This window comes from Sminthopsis crassicaudata, chromosome 1 (assembly GCF_048593235.1).
Source record: "Sminthopsis crassicaudata isolate SCR6 chromosome 1, ASM4859323v1, whole genome shotgun sequence".
Classification (NCBI taxonomy): domain Eukaryota; kingdom Metazoa; phylum Chordata; class Mammalia; order Dasyuromorphia; family Dasyuridae; genus Sminthopsis; species Sminthopsis crassicaudata.
Genome location: NC_133617.1, coordinates 511,582,245 through 511,605,010, shown reverse-complemented (window position 1 = coordinate 511,605,010; position 22,766 = coordinate 511,582,245). Strand labels below are relative to the sequence as shown.

Below are 22,766 nucleotides of genomic sequence, written 5' to 3'. Positions count from 1 at the left end.
AAAAAGTTCTAACTACTAAAAAGACTGTGGCCTTTAAATCACCTCCTAGAATTCCTCTTTATCCATATTCTCTTTATAATCACTTCCTTTTCTCTAATTCTCAATTATCATTCTCTCCACTTTAAGATGACTGATCTCTATCTATCTTATCAACCACTTCCATTATAATCTTGCTCCATTTATCCATTTCCTTCCTCTTACCTTTAACCTGCAAACATACTTATATTTCCCCTTTAACTTGCTCTCCCAAAAAACCTTCACCATCTTCCTTGTTTTCAACATTCTAGAGAAAGTACTTTTCACTCACTTTTCCACCATTTCCCATTTGACTCCTTAAAATCAGTCTTCTAATTCCACCATTCTACTAAAACCAATCTCTCCAAAGTCAATAATGACTTCATCACAAAATCCACTATTTTTTTTACCTTCATCATCCATGATCTTTCTGTATTTGTCATTGTATGCTATTCTCTCTCAATAGCTTTCCTTCCTGTTTCTACCAAGGCAATAATAAAAATAACAATAACAGCTAACATTATATATATATACACTGCTTACTTACTATCATGGTTCTAACTCAGAAATTTCTCATCTTTGCTGCCCCTTACAAGTGTGACCTACTTGCAACCTAATCTGTTCAAAGAACCTCCCACTATTTTTAAGGATAATAAGTATAAATTCCTAATCCTGGAATTTGAGACCTTCTATAATAGGTTTTTCAACTTCTTTTCCAGACATAACTCCTGCTTATTCCCCTTTAAGTACACATTACATTCCACTCAAACTAGATCTTTCACTAACTCTTCATTCCCCATTATTCATATTACTCCTCCATGCTTTGAATGCACTTCTCTTAGTCATTTCCAAAAGTCAAAATGGTGATGTAGTGTAAAGGGCACTGAATTTAATAGGTGTGCAATCATGAAAGTCTCTGAGTCTCAGTGCATTTGCAAAATGAGCTAATGTAAGTAATTTGTAAGCCTTAAAATCTTGCATAAATAACAGTATCTGTCAAAATCTTTTGTTAAATCTTAATTCAGGTGTTATCTCTTCTACTCAGCCTTCCTTGAAATGCCCAGAAGAAAGTGATCTTTCCCTCCAATTTTTCATAGCACTTAGTCTAAACCACTCTTGTACATTTCTCATTATGTCTAGTTTGTCTCTTCCCCATTTTTTTACTGCATATGCCTTAAAAGTAAGATCTATGTTGTTTCTATGTTTTTGTCCTTGAGAATACTACAATCCAAATCATTTCGTGAATACTAAATGCAAAACACTATTAGGTGCTGAGAAATTTTTTTATGATAAAAATGTTTTCAAAAAAACTGATATTATTAGATTGGGGGGAGGAATAAACACAAAAGCACTTTAAAAATTTCATTAAAAGTAATCTCAAATTGGGGAATGTCTAAATTATGGTATATGAATGTAATGGAAGATTATTATTCTATAAGAAATGATTAGCAGGGTGATTTTAGAAAGTCCTGGAGAGACTTACATGAACTGAAGCTAAGTGAAGTGAATAGGACCAAGAGAACATTGTATACAGGAATGAGATTATGTGATAGTCAACACTAATGATGTGGCTCTTTTCAATAATGAAGTGATTCAAGCCAATTCCAATAGACTTGGAATGGAGAAAGCCACCTGCATTCAGAGAACACTATGGAGAATGAATGTGGATCACAACAGAGTATTTTCACCTTTTTTATTGTTATTTGCTTCCTTTTTTTTTCTTTTTTGATCTGATCTTTCTTGTGCAACATGATAAATATGGAAATATGTTTAGAAGAATTGCACATGTTTAACCTATATTGGATTGCTGCCTAGTGGAGTGAGGTAGAGGAAAGGGAGGGCAAAAAACACACGGTTTTGCAAGAGTGAATGTTGATCCGAGATACCACTACATACTTCTCAGATTGGCTAAAATGAAACGGGAAAAGATAATGACGAATATTAAGAAGGGCTGTGCAAAAAAATGAGACACTGATACATTGTTAATGGAACGGATCCAACCATTCTGGAGAGCAATTTGGAACTATACTCAAAAGTTATCAAACTGTGCTTTTGATCCAGCAGTGTTTGTTTCTACTGTACTTGTATCCCAAAAAGATCTTAAAGGAGAGAAAGGGACCTGTATGTGCCAAAATGTTTGTGGCAGCCCTTTTTGTAGCGGCAAGAAACTGGAAACTGAGTGGATGCCCATCAATTGGAGAATGGCTGAATAAATTGTGGTATAAGAATATTATGGAATATCAATTATTGTTCTATAAGAAATGACCAACAGGATGATTTCAGAAAGGCCTAGAGAGACTTACATGAACTGATGCTGAGTGAAGGACCAGGAGATCATTATACACAGCAACAAGACTATTTAACGATCAATTCTGTTGGATGTGGTTCTCTTCAACAATGAGATGATTCAAACCAGTACCAATTGTTCAGTAATGAAGAGAGCCATTCATACCCAGAGAGAGGACTGTGGGAACTAAGTGTGGGCCACAACATAGCATTTTCACTCTTTCTGTTATTGATTGCTTGCATTTTTGTTTCCTCAGATTTTATTTTTCTTTTCTAGATCCAATTTTTCTTGTGTAGCAAGATAACTGTGTATACATATATTAGATTTAACATATATATTTAACATGTATTAGACTATGTACCATCTAGGGGAGGGGATGGGAAGAAAGAGGGAAAAATTTGGAACAGAAGGTTTTGCAAGCATCAGTGTTAAAAAAAAATTACCCATGCAAGGGGTTAGCTAGAAGGTGCAGTGGATAGAGCACCAGCCCTGAATTCAGGAGGACCCTCGAGTTCAAATCTGGTCTTAGACACAACACTGCCTAACTGTGTGACCCTGGGCAAGTCACTTAACCCCAGCCTCAAAAAAAAAAAAAAAAAAAAAAAAAAAATTACCCATGCATATGTTTTGTAAATAAAAAGCTGTAATAAAATAAACTAAGAGTGAATGTTGAAAACTATCTTCATATGTATTTTGAAAATAAAAAGCTATTATTTTTAAAAAGTACTCAAATACAAACAAAATAAGGAATAAATCCCCAAATAAAAACATAAAATTCTAATTACTTACATTTTAAAGGCTAACACCTTATTTATTTACTCTGCCTTATAACTTAAAATCAATAATTACCTTCATCTCCTTCCAACAGCATGTCCATGTATTTATAAAATTTTTGGCATCTTTCCTTTAGTCAATATATTATGTTCTTCTAATTTTTCCTTTATTATCAATTTGCTCTTTCCAAATATCTTTACTTATATAGTACCTAATATCTTACTAAATTTGACAATCCTGTTAAGTTATTCCCTTATAGACATATAATCTGCTTCTAATTTTTCATGATTATAAAGCACCTTATAAATGTTCCCATACAAATAGATTTTTCTTTGGGAATTTTGGGAAGATCAGGGAATGAATGGGGACAATCACGTGGCAAGAATAAGGAAGAGCAGAGAGAAAACCAGCAGTTTTATCACAGCCTTTACCATATTAGATCTCTACAGAATATAAACAAGATTGAGAAATATGACAAGATAAGAGTTGCAATTTGCATAACAGTACACATAGTATATTTCCTAATTTTTTTTTAAAGTAACACAGACTATAATCTTAGTAGTAAACAGGATAAACCTGTGATTTCATTGATAAAGGGAATTCCCAGGTAAAAAAACTCCTTCTAGCAAATCAGGTTAACCTCCTCTTAGCAATTTTTAAGGTCTTAAGAGAGTTACTCCCTAGCAAGTTAAGTTAAATTGCCCAGAGGCCACACAGCCAGAATGTGTTAGAAATAAGACTTATTAAGGGGTCCCCTGATCTTGTTTTTTTAGGTTGCCATATTTTCCAGAAACAATGGACTCAAAACATACAGGAAGTCCTGAATGTAGTTAAGGACAAAATATCCCTTCACCACTACCATCTCCCCACCACTAGACATAATTTGTTATTTGCATCCCAAACTGGATTCCCTGTGTACCTGGGAATCAAGACAGGTCTCGGTTAGTCTGTGCTAGCCAGAGAAACAGATTGTGCAGCTGGGTCCCATATAGATAAGCAGACCATCCTATCTTCATAGATTAGCAGTTGTCATGGGGAAAGAATGTGGCTTTTGCTAATCCCTTTAGGTGGATATTTCTGGTATCATCCTTCCTTTGTCTTGCTGTCATAAAAATGTAAACTTCTATAGGGATTGTGAACTCCCTTCCAAACTCCTTCTTTTATACTAGGGGACTGATCTTACCATACATGTTCACCTTTTACATTAGTGATACTCAAACATTTTTGTCTAACTCTTTACACTCTTAATTGGACTTTGGAAACATACTAATCATCCAGTTCCTTAATCTGTTAAAATCTCATGATCCATTTAATCCACTCCACTTCAAACACAAGGATGGTATAGCCTAGACCCTCACTCCAACATTTCACAATTTCTTCTATCAAAAACTTTGAAATTCTTTTATCTGATCATAACCTCTATCATAGCTCATCTCTCTGTGTGTCTTATTATTCTTTAGCATATTCTCCATTTTCACCATGATCTCCAATCCCTTTTTCAAAGAGTATTTTCCCAGACTATTATTTCTATTCTGGCTTTCCTCAATCTCAACCAGAATTAGGTGGATCACTATCTTACACTGGTGTCCAATCCCTTGCCAAACCTAACCCTGAATTAATGACTTCCCTCTCAAATTACCTATTTATGTGCCCTATTTTGTGATTTTGCACACACAGTTGTTTTGTCAATTTTTTTCTCCAGTTAAGTGTTAGAAAGTGAACTACTCAAAGATGGGAACTTTTTTTTGCTTTTTTTTTTGTATCCCAGAACTTAGCACAATGTCCAGCACATATTAAACTCTTAATAAATACTTGTTGACATTGATTCCCTTTCTAGTTACAAGCTAGAAGACAATGGGGGGGGGGGAAGAAATGTCATTAAGCCTACTTATCTTCACTGACTGCAAATTTCTGTAACCTAATTTCAATAAGGTGCTTCATAGCAATAATGCAATCATTTTGCCCTCCCTCCCTGGCTGATTCTCTATCCTACTCCTACAATACCAATTCTAAACTTTATCTTAAAACTTCTCCCTCACCATTTCAACCATATCTATCCTCATACTCTGACTTTACCTTTAGCTCCTGCTTCTCTCCTTCCCCATATCTGACATCAACCCTCACAAATTCTTTATTTCAGTCTTTGACAATGAGATGGCTTCTTTTCCACAAGGCAAACCCTCCCTACATGTACCCTCAACCCAACTCCCCTCCCCTACTCTCCAGCAGATTACTTCCTCAGTCATTCCCCTCCCAATCTATTCAATTTGTTGGTATCTACTGATTTCTCTCTCCTACAAACATGTCCAACAAGTCTCATCCTTAGAAAATCTTACCATTCCCTCAAGTTATCACCCTCTTTTTCTTCCTTTCATAGGCAAACTCTTAGAAAAAAACTGTTTTTCTTTGTTCCTTCCACTTCATTTCTCAATCATTTCATTCTCATTTCATTCTCAATTTATTTCATTCATTTCTCAATCCTCTAATCTGCTTTGGAAGCCTCATCACAATAGAATTGTTCCCTAATTGATTTTAGGGATGATCTTAACTGAGAAATCTGATAGTCTTTCCATATTCCTCATCTCTCGACTTCTCTGCAGCCTCAGAGACTGTTGATTAACCTTTCATGCAAATATTCTTTCTTGTCTGGATTTCCTGGATACTTCTCTGCCTGACTGCTCTTTCTCAATCTTCTCTGCCGGCTCATTATCCATATTATCCTCCCTAATTGTAGACATACTCCAAAACTTCGGAGACCTCCTGTAGACACAATTATCTCCATAAAGATGACTCCAGACAATCAGTTCCCATTATCACAAAGTTTGATATTATATATCTCAAGATGGATATTCCACTGGCATCTCAAATTCAACCTGTCCAAAACAAATCATTACCTTTCCTTTCCACACCCAAGCCTTTTCTAAACTTTGTTTCTACTGAAGGCATTATTATCTTTCCAGGCTCCCAGATTCACAGCTTCAAAATCTTCCTCAATTCCCTACTAGGTCTCCCACCCAATTTAGCCACACAGTTAGCAAATCTTGTTTTGGTCTCTATTACATCTCCTATCTGAACCCTTTTAAGTACTCATACAGACACCACCCTTAGCTCAAGCCCCCATTTCTGGACTCATTTACATAGAGGAGCCTCTTAACTAGTCTCCCAATCTCCAGACTCCCTCTAAAATTCTGGCTGAAAGATAAAGAAAATCTGGGCTTACATAGATAATGGTTGTAAGAGGAAGAAGCTTTATAGTGTTCTTAGATCTATATTAAAACTTGACAAGTGGTAGTTTCTTAAAGATTAGTTACAATGCAGAATCTAAAAAAATCTTATCAATGAACTTTCTATATTGTTACATAAAAATCCATTGATCAATATTGCAATCTGAATAGATCTTTTATCTATACATGATTTTTTAACATCATGGCATTGATCATCTGGAAAATACTAGTTCACTGACTTAAGCAAATGTTTTCCAAGTGTTGAAATGTTGCAGTATTGGGGGCAGCTAGGTGGCACAGTGGATAGAGCCTTGAATTTAGGAGGACCCGAGTTCAAGTATGGTCTCAGACACTTGACACTTCCTAGCTGTGTGACCCAGGGCAAGTCACTTAACCCCAGAGGGAGGGAGGGAGGGAGGGAGGGAGGGAGGGAAGGGGGAAGGAAGGAAGGAAGGAAGGAGAGAAGGAAAGAAGGAAGGGAGAGAGGGAGGGAAGGAAGGAAGGAAGGAAGAAAAGAAGGAAGGAAGGAAGAAAATGTTACAGTATTTTTTAAAGCTAAAATTCATTAATTTTACCATCAATCTCCACAGTAAAGTCTTGGGAAAGTACTGAAAAATTGTCAAAGTAATAGTGGCAAATATGAGTTTTTCCAAATTTCTAATTTTTCCTTGAGAGCTCTACTTTTAGCAATGACCATATAGTCAGTTGTTTTCCCCTACAATGACATGATCACCTCACTCTTGAAAAAATGTTTAGTAAACATTTTATTTTAAAAAGGCTTAGTAGTCTTTCAATTCTTTCAAGCAAAAAATGTATTTCATGAAAAAAATATGCTAAACTGGCTTGCAACTGAGTGACTTAACATGATACTTTGCAAACATTTCCATAAGGCAGGGATTATTAAAAAGGCATGCCCCAGATCTAACAAAATTAATTATTCTTATTTCTTAATTAAGGACATCCTTAAGTGACAATATGCATGGAAGTAAGGAATATGATAATGACTAGTAACTTTGGTGCCACTGCCTAGATTCATGTTAAGGAGCCAGTAGTTTTATCCACCATTGTTGTTACCTCATCAGTGTGAATGTCAACACAGTTGTTTTGGGATAATCCATGAGTTTTTCAACACTTTAAACATTTCACATCACTTGTTTTTATTGCTAAGGATTTGCATAAAAGATTTTTGTTGATTTGTTGGTGCTAATAAATCCAACCATATCTGTGGATTCATGCATCATTTGTAAGACAAAAATATAATTCTGAAGATGAGAGATAGTGACCCAACTAAATCTTGAATATTTAAGTTATATACTCTCTGGAAAATTCCACTGTATAGTCAGAAAGAGAATGAGAGTAAAAATTAGGTCAAATAATAAATATTATTATGAAAAATTATTTTGACCTCACAGAACACTCTTGAAAAGGCCTTAGAGATTAAAGAGGGAGGGGCATTTTTGAGAAATGCTCTTCTATATGAAGCCTTTCCTAAGCCTCCTACCTTATTGTGCCCTATAATGCCTGCCTTACATTCATGCTTATATTGTAATATATACATCTGGAGTCCTCTGTAGGTAAGCTTCTGAAAGACAGGAGCAATTTAATGAGTAAAAAATACTTGTTGATAAATTATCAATAGAAGCATGCAGGACAATGAGGTACAGGTACACACAGTCAAAAAAAATTCCAAAATAGAAGAGTAAGGAGATCTAGGATATCTCACAAAATCTTTAAACAGAAGGTAAAAAAAGTAGGTTAATCCAGAAGAATGAAAAATTAAAACTAGAAACCTAGAAGAATTAAGGCTAAAGGTCTCTGTACATGTCATATATGTTCTCCAACTAAAAGAAATTCAAAAGATCCTTAATTAATATTTTCTACAGAGCCGATTTAAAAATCAATTTTCTCATTTCTTTACAGTAAAATTTTACAGGTAGTTTTTTTTTCCATTTCTGTTTAATCATTAATTAGTGGTAACTCCCCAATACATAAGCTTTAACTAACCTGCTCTTTTCTTTTTCAAATACTTAAAAGATTTCAAGGACATTTTTTTCTTTAAAGTGTCATATGAACAATGAAAAGAATTTGAAAAAAATTAAAGAAATTTGAAAAGAGAGGTCCTGAGTTCAAATCTTACCTCTGATACTTATTTTGACACTACTTAAGCTAGTCTCAATTTCCCTGGACTTCAATTAAGACTTGAGGGAGCCAAACTTACAACCAGGCCATTGAAATAATTCTGTTTTGGGGCAGCTAGGTAGCGCAGTGGATAGAGCACCAACCTTGAATTCAGGAGCACCTGAGTTCAGATCTGGTCTCAGACACTTAACACTTCCTGGCTATGTCACCCTGGGCAAGTCACTTAACCCCAGCCTCAGGAAAAAGAAAAAAAAAGAAAAGAAATAATTCTGTTTTGAAATGATAAGGCCTAAATCAAATATGGCAGTGACAAATTAATTGGAAAAATGGTACAACATGGGGCATTAAGGGGGAAGGAGGGGCCAGACAAAGTTTCAAAGAAAAAGGAGTACTTTATACCTGACAGAAAATAAAAGACAGAAATAAGGGAGTATATTACAGGCAAAAAGAACAGTTTATGTGAATGCATGGAAGAAGGTAAAATACTACGTTTCAGGAACAGCTAGTTCCATTTGAAAGTAACAATGAATGCATGAAAGGGAAAAAATGTGAAATAAGCCTAGAAAAGATAAGTTGGAAACATATGTAGGGTCTTCAACCAGACAAGAGTTTGGTTATTGGAAGAATTGCACACGTTTAATCTATATTGAATTACTTGCTGTCTACGGGAGAAGAACAGGGAAAGGAGGAAGAAAAATTTGGAACACAAGGTTTTGCAAGGGTGAATGCTGAAAACTATCTTTGAATGTATTTTGAAATTAAAAGTTATTAATAAGGAAAAAAAAAAATTTAAAGGAACTAAGGAATGTTTTCCAACAGGACAACAGCAGATCAGATCTGTGCCAGTAGAAGATCATTTGGCTGTTGCCTAGGGGCCAGATTGGAGAGGGCAAAAACTGGGATGAAAGCCAGTAAGAGACTATGATAACAGCCCCAGGGAAAGGTGATAAGAGTGGTGGACTTGTTGAATAGAGCTGAATGGAGTGAATAGGGATCACACATTTAGAACTGAATCTAATCCAACTTCCTTCTCTTACAGGAGTGTGTTATTTATGTATATGTGCATTTATGTAGTGGTAGTAATATTTATAGTGATTTAAGATATAAGAAGCCTTCCTTCATATATTACCTCATTAGATCTTTACAATGATTCTGAAGTAAGTGCTTTTATTCACATGTTACAGAGAACAGGTCACAAAACAGCTTCAAACATTTTAAATTTCTCCAAGTCCAGCATTCTAACCACTAAAGTCATACAAGCAGTAAACCTCAAAGATGGGACACAAAAGATATTGAAGACTTAGGTTTCTGGCCATCTGGGGGGAGGGGAGGGAGGAAGGAGGGGAAAAATTAGAACAAAAGGTTTGGCAATGTTTAATATTGTAAAATTACCCATGCATATATCTGGTAATTAATTAATTGGTAACTATTAATAAAAAAAAAAAGTAGGTTTCTGAATTACCACATCCACTTTGAATACATCATCAAGTATATATATATGACTTATTATATAAAACCAGATCATAAAAAGTTTACAAATTAGCTGACTTACTAGATTATAAATTTCAAGTAACATCCTAAAATTAAAATGATTTTGTAATTTCCTATCTGATGCTAAAGATCCAAGGTCAATTTTCTACATTTTTTAATCAAATCACAAGTTAATCTGTTATCTGAATTTATATACTAACCAGTTCTCCTGCCAGGATTTAAACATTTTAAACGTGTCTATATACATCAACCTATGATCTTTATCTAATTAATTTCCAATTCATTACTTAAAAAGTATCAATAAATGATAACAATCCAATAGACTTGTAATAAAAAGTGCATTCCACATCCAGAGAAAGAACTATGGAGATTGAATGCAAATCAAAGCACAATATTTTCACCTTTTTTGTTGCTATTATTTGTTTGCTTATTTTTTCCCTTTTGATCTGATTTTCTTTTACAACATGACAAATATGGCAATATGTTTAGAATAGCACATGTTTAACCTATGGGAGGAGAAAAATTTGCAAGGTTTTGCAAAGGCAAATATTAAAAACTATCTTTGCATGTATTGGAAAAATAAAATATTATTAAAAATAAATACTTGAACTATATTGATGATTTTTATTACATTAAATTAAAAAAGGTTTTCCACAAACCAAACCAATGCAGCTAAGATTAGAAGGAAAGCAGAAGGCTGGGGGAAAAAAATTTATATTAGTGTTTCTGATAAAGGCCTCATTTCTAAAATATGTAGAGAACTGATTCAAATTTAAAAGAATACAAGCCATTCCCCAATTAATAAATGGTCAAAGATTATGAACAATTTTTAGATGGAAATTAAAGTCATTTCTAGTCACATGAAAAAACTAAATCACTATTGATTACAGAAATTAAAACACAATCTGGAATTATGCCCAAAAAGTTATCAAAATGTGCATACCCTTTGACCCAGCCATACTACTACTGGGCTTATATCCCAAGGAAATACTAAAGAAGGGAAAGGGTCCTGTATGTGCCAAAACGTTTGTGGCAGCCCTTTTCATAGTGGCTAGAAACTGGAAGATGAATGGATGTCCATCAATTGGAGAATGGTTGGGTAAATTATGGTATATGAATGTTATGGAATATTATTGTTCTGTAAGAAATGACCAACAGGAGAAATACAGAGAGGCTTGGAGAGACTTACATCAACTGATGCTAAGTGAAACGAGCAGAACCAGATGATCACTATACACTTCAACAATGATACTGTATGAGGATGTATGCTGATGGAAGTGGATTTCTTCAACATAGAGAAGAGCTAATCCAATTCCAATTGATTAATGATGGACAGAATCAGCTACATCCAGAAAAGGAACACTGGGAAATGAATGTAAACTGTTATTTTTACCTTCTGAATCCAATTCTTCCTGTGCAACAAGAAATTAGGTTCTACACACATATATTTTATCTAGAATATACTGTAATATATTTAACATGTATAAGACTGCCCGCCATCTGGGGGAGAGGGTTGGGGGAGGAAGGGAAAAAATCTGAATAGAAGTAAGTGCAAGGAATAATGTTGTAAAAAATTACCCATGCATATGTACTGTCAAAAAAAAAATTATAATTATAAAATAAAATAAAAATTAAATAAAAAAAAATTTTTAAATCCCATTAAAAAAAAAAAAGAAATTAAAACAAAAAAACAGGGGACCACTATATACTCTCAGATTGGCTAAGATGACAAGAAAAGACAGTGATGAATGTTAGAGGGGTGTGGGAAAATTGGGACACTAATGCAGTCAGTGAAGTTATGAACTGATCTAACCATTCTGGAGAGCAATTTGGAACTATGCCCAAAGGGCTATAAAACTGTGCATACCCTTTGATTCAGCAGTGTTTTTACTGGTTCTGTATCCCAAAGTGATCATAAAAGAGAGAAAAGGATCCACATGTCCAAAATGTTTGTAGCGGCTTTTTTTGTAAGTGGCAAGAAACTAGAAACTGAATGAATGCCCATCAATTGGGGAATGGCTGAATAAGTTATGGTATATAAATGTAATGAAATATTGTTCTAGTAGGCTGATTTCAGGAAAGTCTTACATGAACTGATGCTCAATGAATTGAATAGAATCAAGATAACAAATAAGAACAAGATTATCTGATCAAGTGTGATACACTTAGCTCTTTTCAACAATTAGGTTATTCAAGGCAATTCCAATAGATTTGTGATGGAAAGTGCCATTGACATCCAGAGAATTATGAAGACTGAATGTGGATCAAAGCACAGTATTTACTTTTTGTTGTTGTTTGCTTGTTTTTGTTTCCCCTTTCCCATTTATTTCCCGTTTTGATCTGTTATTTTTTTGTTTTGTTTTGGTTTTGGTTTTTGCTCAGCATGACATATATGCATGTGTTTAAAAGAATTGCACACATTTAATCTATATCCAATTACTTGCTACCTTGGGAAGAGAGAAAGGGAGAAAAATTTGGAAGTTTTGCTAAAGTGAATGTTGAAAACTATCTTTGCATGTATCTGGAAAAATAAAACTATTAAAAAGAAATAGTTGCATTACAGTAAGTACAGAAAAACTTAGTAAAATAGAATTCACAAAACTGAATTTTTCCACACAAGCAGCAATTCCATTTTACAGATTAGAATGGTCAACTAAAACAACATGTCTCTGACTCAGCAGCTTTCCCCCCCTTTTATAGCATACACTTAAGACACACTGGTTGTACAATACATACAAAATCAATATTTATCTTGGCAGAAGGAAAACCTCATAAAAATAGGATATTTCAGTTTTACGTAGAATACATAGACATTAAAGATGAAACACAAAATTTCTTATTTTCCAAATTACCTTTTGTTCCAAATACTCTTTCACATCTTTTCTAAAAAGTACTACCTTTTAAATAATCACTAGATGATTTTCACAGCTTGTACTGCAGTTCTCTGTAACTTAAGACATTTACGTTCCAAGAACTTCCACACTTCCACTCCACTGCTAAAAAAGAAAAAAACTGCCCAAGTTTGCAATAATAAAGTGGCTTACATATTAAACAGAAGCCAATGACTGCAACATAAAACCGCTTCTCACATTTTTAACAGCACAGTTTTTATATCATCTAAAACAACTCTAAACTAACTGAGCAAGTACTAAAACCAAGGTCCATTTGCTATATGAGCAAGTGAGCAAAGAGCAATTCCAGGATACAACAAACTGGATGTACCCCTTTATCCTATCTAGGCATTTTACAAATTTTTAATCTTTGGCAAAAAGCTTAAGATGGATTTTTTTTAACCAATTAATACTAAGGAGAAAAAAAAATCAAATAAATGTGTTGTAAAGGCTTCAAGTATGAGGGACAAGTAAGTTGTGTAATTCAAAAATTGATTTCAAGATGAATTCAAATTCTGATTTCAGTGTCACACATCATGTTTAAGTCTTTAACTTTTATAAATAGATCAAATAAACTTCTATAGTTTCTCTAGGTTATAAAAACACCTCCTTAAGCCTAATTCTCCCTTCTTTACTCTCCCCCTTAAAAATATTCCATCAACTTCTAAAGAGAAAGGAGTTAGTCCCAAGGCTGGGGTAGATTAGGGGGAAAATGGTTTAGAGAGAATAGCACCAAAGTAAACAAATGAATTAGTAATCCGTCATCCTAGGTTAGCTCTAAGTTTTCTCTTTAGAGCAAAAGTGCAATGAGTCATGCAAAGGACCCGAACGTTCATAAACTTTCCATTGTATTTGCAACAGAATTACTGCTAATAGGAGCTGACATTTACCAACCCTACAGTGCTCTACAGCAGAAAACGATCCTACTGAGGACCTTCAGGCCCGAGGTGGTGACTAGTACAAGATCGCTCACAGCAATGTGTCAGCACCATACCCATTTTACAGTTAGCAGAAATAACTATGGGTGAACGTCCAGCGCCCTTTCTCCAATATCAAGCTGCCCGATGGACTGAAGTATAAAGTGAGAGAAATGTTCCCCAGCTTTTCTGGTTAAGGAGAAGAATAATCTTTAGGGGGCGGGGCTTCTTGAGAGCAAAAGGGTTCTCACCTGCCTAATCCCGCAAAAACTTTGTGGTTTTTAATAAACTGTAGATAACATGAATTTGTTAAGTATTTTTATTCACTTCTGAATACGCCTGGGATGGCATGGGCCGAGGTAGCCGCTCTGAACTCCGAACTCCTGGAAAGGAGCTGCAGGAAGGCCTGTCCTGTACTCACCTGCAACTCTTTTCTTCCCCTCCCACTCCCCCACCACAGGCGGCAAGCAGATACTAGAACCCCACCCCGCCGCACCGAACCAGGGCGAGGCCGTCTTCCCGCAAATCAGTTTTCCAGCTCCCCCCACTCGCCTCATCCCTAGCCGCGGGGTTCGGGGAAGCCAAGGCCGGAGCGCGGAGGCCCCGTAACCTACCACCGCAAGCACGGCTTCACACGCCCAACCGGCTACGGGGTCTCCCCGCGACACTCCCCCCTCCCCCCAGAAACGAAGCGGGGGGAGGACGAGCCCAGGACGCGGCTTCCGCCTGGGTGGTTTCCCTTTCACCTTGGGAGCGGGGACCGTGGCTGGGCAAGTCGGGCCTTAGGAAGTTCCCAGCCGCCCACTACACTCACCCTCCGCCTCCGGAGGGTTCAGCGTTGCACTGAGTCGGCCCCCGTCCGAGACATAAAAACTTTGCGGCCTGAGCACCGTCTGCTGGGCCCGGGACTGGCAGCCGCCGTCGCCGCCGCTGCCGCCACCGTGATTACTGCGCCTGCGCTGCAAGGTCTTCGACTCGCGGGGCGCAGCCCCAGGGACTTGAAGGTTCCAGCTGGCAGGAAGGCGCACTGCCGCGAGTCAGAAAGCCCGGGACAGTGCTGGAGAGCCGTTTCATTCGCAACCGCCAGTCACGCGACGGCAGACATAATTTGAGTTCTTTATTTCCTTTTTCTCCCCTTCTTTTTCTCCCTGCCTCCCACTTTTCCTACTGCGGGGGCGGAAAAGAAAGGGGGCGGGGAAAGGAGGGAAAAAGCAAGAGAAAGGAAAGGACCGTGGCCACGCCCCCAGGCGGCCGCGTGGCTGCACAGAGCCCCTCCTTCCCCCACCTTCCTCGCGTTTCCCTTCTACCTGAGCCAGGGAAAAGCCTAGGGGGCCGATGTGGGGCCGCGCGGGACGCCCTCGGTACGTTCTCCTCCCTTGAGCTATCCCCACTAGCCTTCTCCTTCTCTTTGTTCCTCCCGCTCGTCTCTCTCTCATACGGTCCGGACACTTTGCAGATACTCTTCCCCCCGACCCGTGCGTTCTCCACCCCCCGCCCAAAGCTCCTCCCCACGCTCTCCTCCCTCTCTCCCGACGCTGCCCCGCACGCTCCTCCCCCACACTCTCCTCCTCCCAACGTTCTCTCCTCCTCCCGACGCTCCCTCTAGTGCTCGCCCCCACTCCGCTACCTGTTCTATCCCGTCCCGGATTAGCAAAGCGAGCTGCGACTGCCGAAAGTGCGCGATTCCCCTTATCCCCGAGACTGCCTTGTTAGTTCCCGGCTGATTTTAGCGCTTTTGCTGCCTTTTAGCCCCGCAAATCGTGCGTAGACGTAGGAGGGAGCTATTCCCCTTTCGGGAACCTAGAGACGCTTTTCTAGGCTTCGCCCAAGGTCACGGTGTGTGTCAAGGGCAGACCTCGGGGCCGGAAGGGAAGGTGTTCCGAAAGGAATGTTTCCCTCTGACGCCGATAGGAAAATACTGTAAATGACGAGGCGGTCCTGCCAGATGTCTGCAGTAAAGCGACCCGTCTCTGGACGGACTCACCCACCTGCGCCTGAGGCTGCCTCCTAGAAACATGGCCCGGGGAGTACTGGGGAGCAGGCGGCTCCTGCTCCCTCCTCAGCCGGGGAGCTCCCCAAAATCTGCCCGCCTTCCCCCACCGCGCAACCTTGGTAATGACATCTTCCCACCTTTGAAGCACGTCCACGTGACAGAACTGCTCTGCGTGTTTTCTAAAAGCTTTTCTTTACCAGTAGGAAAATACAGCGTCTAGTTACGACGATGAAGTTATGATTTGGGGCAGTACTTTGCTATTCGGGCGAAGACTTCAGTTTAAAAGAAAAAGTATCTTTTTTGTTTTAATGCCTGGCACACAGTAGGGGCATAATAAATGAACTGACCAGGATTTCCAGGTCAGATCTAAATTTAAATGTCTTTGTAAAGTTTCAGAACTGAATAGATACTCCACTGCATTTGTGTTTTTGTAAAGTAGTGATTTGTACCCTTTCCTAAAGGAATAAAATAAAGGCACATCCTGGAAAGCTGTGGCAGATGCCTAGGAACACATGATGAAACAAATTACTTCCTGAAAGATCATGGACTCATAGTACTGAAAGGAACAATTTCTTTGGACAAGTGGAATACGAGAATTTTTTTTTGCTTTGTCGATGAAGGGCACAGCAATGGCAGATCGGAAAGTGGATCATCATTTTAAAAAAATAAAATAAGTCTCTGGATCAAGGTCATCTGCTTTCTCAGTGTGCTTCTAGACCACTTTGTAGTGTGGATATTTAAGGTCCAACTGACTTAAGGGCTAGTGCTCTATCCACTATACCAACTAGCCACCCCCTGTATCTCTTTTCCATGGACAAATTCCTAGAATTGGTATCGCCATTTTATCAATTCACATTAACTTTTCATCCCTTTTCAATCTAACACCTAGTTTTGTTCAACTGAAACTGCTTTCTTCAAGATTGCCAATGTTCTATTAATTGCTAAATTCAGTGGCCTTTTTTTAGTCCTTAAATTTTTTTTAATCTTTTAATATTTGTAACATTTGATATTGTTGATCAATCCCTTTTCCTATATACCATCTTCTCCTTTCATGTCATTATTTTTGGGGGGTTTCAGTGGTCTTTAAAAGATCATCATCCTTATCCCTTTCCTTTCAGAAGGATGAGGCCCTAGGGCTTTGTCCTGGCCCTTTCCTTTACCTCCTTGCTCTCTAATCTTGTTCAATTATTCATCTCTAAACATATGAATTCTAGATCTATGTATGCAGTCTTATTTTTTTCTCCTTAACATTAGCTTCACATCTCCAGTTGCTTATTGGACACAACTTCATTTATCATTGCAAAGTCATTGAATCAAACCTATTATACAAATGAAGAAACCAAAATCCAAAAAAATTAATTGACTTTGCCAGAGGCACACAACTGTCTGAGGCAAGATTCAAAACCAGTCTTCCTGACTCCAAATCTAGTGTTCTAGAAACTATATTCTTGCTTCTGTGGTATCTCCAACTAGATATCTGATAGATAAATTCAACATGTTCAAAGCTGAACTCATTCTCTTCCCCCCAAAAATGTTCTTCTTTTCCTAACATCTCTTTCTATTGAGGATTCCACATCCTTTCAATAATCTTCAAGAATCATGGTCAACTCTTCCTCCTTCCTTACAAGTCTTGTTAATTATACTATGATAGTATCTCTTGTACATATATGCTTCTCTCCACTTAAAGGAACATCACCTATATTCAGACTTTTATCACATTTTACATGGGCTATTGAAGTAACCTCTTGTTGGTCTTCTTGACTTCAGTTTCTTTCTTTTGCAATCCATCCTCAATACCACTGCAAACTAATATTTCTAGTGTGTTGGTCTGTACTAACACACTTCTCAGATTGGCCTAAGATGACAGGAAAAAGATAATGAATGTTAGAGGGGATGTGAGAGAACTGTGATACTGATACATTGTTGGTAGAGTTGTGAATACATCCAGCCAGAGCAATTTGAAACTATGCTCAAAAAGTTATCAAACTGTGCATACCCTTTGACCCAGCAATGTTTCTACTGGGCTTGTATGCAATGGGCCAGAACTCTGTACTTGAAACAAGGATTCTTACAAGGTGTTAACTCAGTGGAATGGATAAGACAATGATTATTTAGTTTATTATGGTGATTAATAGTTCTCTAGTTCAGTATTATTGAATTAATCTTACAACAAATAATGGTTCCCTAGTGACATGATTGGCTTATACTCAGAATAATGAATGGATTTAATTATAATAGAGTATTTAAGAGGTCAGAGTCAGACCTAGAGACAGACTCCAGAAGGCCTGGAGACCAGGACTCAAGCCCTTGGGCTCAGAGAGGCATTCCATCTATATCAGCCTCTTGGTGATTGGCCTATCCTCCTGCTTCCCCCACTGAGACCAAGGTCCGTCTGAAGGGCCTCCAGAAAGCTAGCCTAGCCACAGGGAAGGAGACAGGTTGTGAAGGAGACAATAAAGACTTTTGGACTTTATCACCTGGCTATTCTCAAGGTGATTACTCAGCTGAAACAAAGGCTGCTCCCCAGACCTCCAGAAAGCTAACCAGAACATTACAAGTTCCCACAAGATCATTGGAACTGGCTTCAATCATCTCATTGTTGAAAAGAGCTATGTCCATCAGAATTGATCATCATATAATCTTGTTGCCATGTACAATGATCTCTTGGTTCTGGTCATTTCAATTATCATCGGTTCATGTAGGTTTCTCCAGGCCTCTCTGAATCATCGTGCTGATCAATTCCTATAGAACAATCATATACCGTAGCTTGTATCCCAAAGAGATCTTAAAGGAGGGAAAGGGACCCACATGTGCAAAAATGTTTGTGGCAGCCCTCTTGTAGTGGCCAGAAACTGGAAACTACGTGGATGCCCATCAATTGAAGAATGGCTGAATAAATTGTGGTATATTAATATTATGGAATATTATTGTTCTGTAAGAAATGACCAACAGGATGATTTCAGAGAGGCCTGGAGAAACCTACATGAACTGATGCTAAGTGAAATGAGCAGAACCAAGAGATCATTGTACACAGCAACAAGATTATATGATGATCAATTTTGATGGATGGGCTCTTTTCAACAATGAGATGATTCAGACTAGTTCTGATGATCTTGTGATGAAGAGAGCCATCTACACGCAGAGAGGAGTGTGGGAACTGAGTGTGAATCACATAACATTCTCACTCTTTTTGTTGTGGTTTGCTTATATTTTCTTTTCTTACTCATTTTCTTTCCTTTTTGATCCGATTTTTCTTGTGCAGCAAGAGAATTGTATAACATTAATATACTTGTAACATATGTGTATATATGTTATATATGTAACATATGTATAACATATATATGTTAAATTTAACATATATATTTTACTATTTTTAACATATATTGGATTACAAGCCATCTAGGGGAAGGACTGGAGGGGAGAGGGGTATTGGAACACAAGATTTTTGCAAGGGTTAATGTTGAAAATTTTTTGTTGTTGTTGTTTTGCTGAGGCACTTGGCTTAAGTGACTTGCCCAGGGTCATACAGCTAGAAATTGTTAAGTGTCTGAAACTAGATTTGAACTCCTGACTTCAGGATGGTGCTCTATCCACTGTGCCACCTAGCTACCCCCTCCATGTTTTGAAAATAAAAAGCTTTAATTAAGAAAATAAAGTATTGGTCTGACTCACTCCCCTGATCAAGTAACTTCATTACACACACACACACACACACACACACACACACCACTTTTGCCTTCTAGATCAGGAGCTCTTAATCTTTTTTGTGTCAAAAACCCTTTGGCAATCTGGTGAAATTTATCAACCCCTTTTCAAATTATGTTTTCAAAAGTATAAATATTAATAACCTAAGTTGCATCCAATTATAAAACAAATCAAAATTTGGTAAACAAAAAACAAAATTTCTTTTTCTATCTAAATTCGTGGTCCCCATGAGGTCTGTATATATATTCTTTGAGAGTCAATGGACCTCAAGTGAAAGAATCTCTTCTCTAAATAAAAGTATAAACTCCCCTTTGGCTTTTAAAGTGCTTCACAATCTGATTTCAGTCTTACCTTACCTTACAGTCTTATTGTGTATTTTCTTTACACACTCTGCATTCCAGTAAACCTGATCTGCTTGCTGTACCCCATACATATCACATCACTTCTTATCTCAAGCCTTTGTACAATTAGTCCCCCATACTTAGAATTCACTCTCTCCTCATGTTTACCTCACAGAACTTGGGTTTTCTTCAAAATTCAGCTCAAGTGCCACTTTTTACAGGAAACCTGTATTGATTTCTCTTCTCTAAATGATAATCTCCTACCCCTGAAATTATTTTGCATATATTTTGTACTTAATTTAATAATAATATGTAATGAGCCAACCATATTCATTTTTGCCTCTATCCTCAAAACCTAGCATTGCATCCGGAAAATAGAAGGCACTTAGTAAATGCTGGTTGACTTAATTACAATTAAATTTATATAAATTTATATTTTTTGAAGTGAAATATCCTTTAATCATGTATAAAGAAGAAAAAGTTTGGTTCAAAGTAAAAAAATCTGCTAGAGCAACGGAACCTGTTTCAAGAAAAGATTTAGTTTAAGTAGAGAAAATGAAAAAACAAAGTAAAAAGCCAGAAAAGATAATCCACTATATTTATTATTCAGAAATATTGGGGAGGAAAGGTCATTATGCTTGCTTCCTACAAATATGTTAGCTGTAGAGAGCAAGAAACCTAAATAATTAAATAATTAAAATGACATTTTGAAACAATCCACGCAGGACACTTTGAATAGAAAGGAAAATTTTTCCAGAGGAAATTAGACATTTTTTTAATTTTAAAAAACTATTCAAAAACCATATCTGGCATAAAAAAGACATTGCATGTATTGATAAGAATGCTTACAAAATTGAAAGTAAGAAAGGCAAAAAACATTTCTTTACTAAGTGTCAGATAATGTGGTCAGCACTTTTTACCAATATTTCATTTTACGCTCACAACAACCTTTCAAGGAAGATAGATACCTGAATTAAAATATATATATATATATGTATGTATGTATATGTTTCATTTAATAGGAACAATGTTGGCACTAATTGGTGACACAGTCTAATCAATATTTTGTGAATCAGACAAATCTACTACAAACAGTTCTGCTGGCAGAAAAGTAGGAAGGAGAATTTCTCATATGTCTGAAAATCTTTACCTGGAAGGATAAAGAAGGCAGGACTGAATTCAGCTAGCACAAATTTGGGTCAGGGCTATTCCAAGAGATAAAACTTGAAACTGACCCTCTTTCTAAGTGACTTTGCAAGGAAACATAAAATTATCCACTTTGTCTGTAAGAGTAAATGTTTCAGAAAATCATCCCAAAGCTAGCACAAATGAAGCTCAAAGTTGAGGAATTCCAGTAAATGAGTATACTTATTTGGAAATGAGGCCACATGGAAATGAAGGAACACAACAAGAAATGAGCTGAAGGAGCAGACAATAATGGCAATAGATACAGCTAACTCAACTCCACATCTGACCCAAGTCCCAGGCCAAGATGAAAAGGAAGCAAGTTCTTGCCTCAGGCAACATCCCAAAATACAGAGGGGGACACAGGACTAGGACCAACCTTTGAATTCAGAATGCACCTGCATCTGGATTGCTGTACGATTAGGATCTAACCCCAGCCTAATGGTGTCCTGTGCCAGGACTGCATGAGAGCAAAGGTACCTCCCTCACCCAACCGAATAAGAGAATAGCAGAGTTTGGCCCTGACAGAAAGTTTCAATATACTTGGAGTGGGTGAAAACATGTATAGTTACAAGTAAATTCCAAATATGATAAAAAATAAATAAATAAATAAAATATGGGTTAAAAGAAGCCCAGAAGTAAATCCACTGCAGTAATTATAAGAACAATCCTAGAACAAAGAATAAATTGGTCATAAGGACTCCAAAAAGGGATGAAAAGAATGAAGCAAAAGATAAAGGAAGAGGTTTTTTTTTTTAAGTATATAAGAATAGGTGCATAAATTAACATTTACTGATAATAAATCATAATTTCATGACCCCTAAATTCTGTTACAAGACCCCTATACAGGCTTGTGGCCCACAATTTAAGAAGCTGGTGCTTTAGAACATAAGGTGAAAAAGCTTACCCAAAGATTGGAGATCCTATGAACAGACAATTCCCAGATGATGAAATTGAAATTATATCCACTCATATGAAAGAGTGTTCCAAATCACTACTGATCAGAGAAATGCAAATTAAGACAACTCTGAGATACCACTACACACCTGTCAGATTGGCTAAATAATGATGAATGTTGGAGGGGATGTGGGAAAACTGGGACATTAATACATTGTTGGTGGAGATGTGAAAGAATCCGGCCATTCTGGAGAGCAATTTGGAACTATGCCCAAAAAGTTATCAAACTGTGCATACCCTTTGATCCAGCATTGCTGCTAATGGGTTTATATCCCAAAGAAATACTGAATAGGGGAAAGGGACCTGTATGTGCCAAAATGTTTGTGGCAGCCCTTTTTGTAGTGGCTAGAAACTGGAAGATGAATGGATGTCCATCAATTGGAGAATGGTTGGGTAAATTATGGTATATGAAGGTTATGGAATATTATTGCTCTGTAAGAAATGACCAGCAGGATGAATTCAGAAAGGGTTGGAGAGACATCAACTGATGCTAAATGAAATGAACAGAACCAGAAGATTGCTATACACTTCAACAACAATGCTGTATGAAGATGTATTCTGATGGAAGTGGATATCTTCAACATAAAGAAGATCCAATTCACTTCCAGTTGATCAATGATGGACAGAAACAACTACACCCAGAGAAGGAACACTGGGAAGTGAATGTAAACTGTTATCACTACTATCTATCTACCCAGGTTACTTATACCTTTGGAATCTAATACTTAACGTGCAACAAGAAAATTGGATTTACACACATATATTGTATCTAGGTTATACTGTAACACATGTAAAATGTATGGGAGTGCCTGTCATCTAGGGGAGGGAGTAGAGGGAGGGAGGGGAA

General features: G+C 37.3%; 1 protein-coding gene across 1 annotated transcript in view; it reads right to left on the bottom strand.

The window, feature by feature from the left end:
* Positions 1-14,863, bottom strand: part of DENND4C (DENN domain containing 4C) — a 133,361-nt gene extending 118,498 nt beyond the window's left edge. Inside the window, 1 exon segment of the mRNA XM_074281602.1 lies at positions 14,553-14,863. The gene's annotated coding sequence lies outside the window, so the exon portion shown is untranslated.
* Between the last annotated feature and the right edge of the window lie 7,903 nt (positions 14,864-22,766).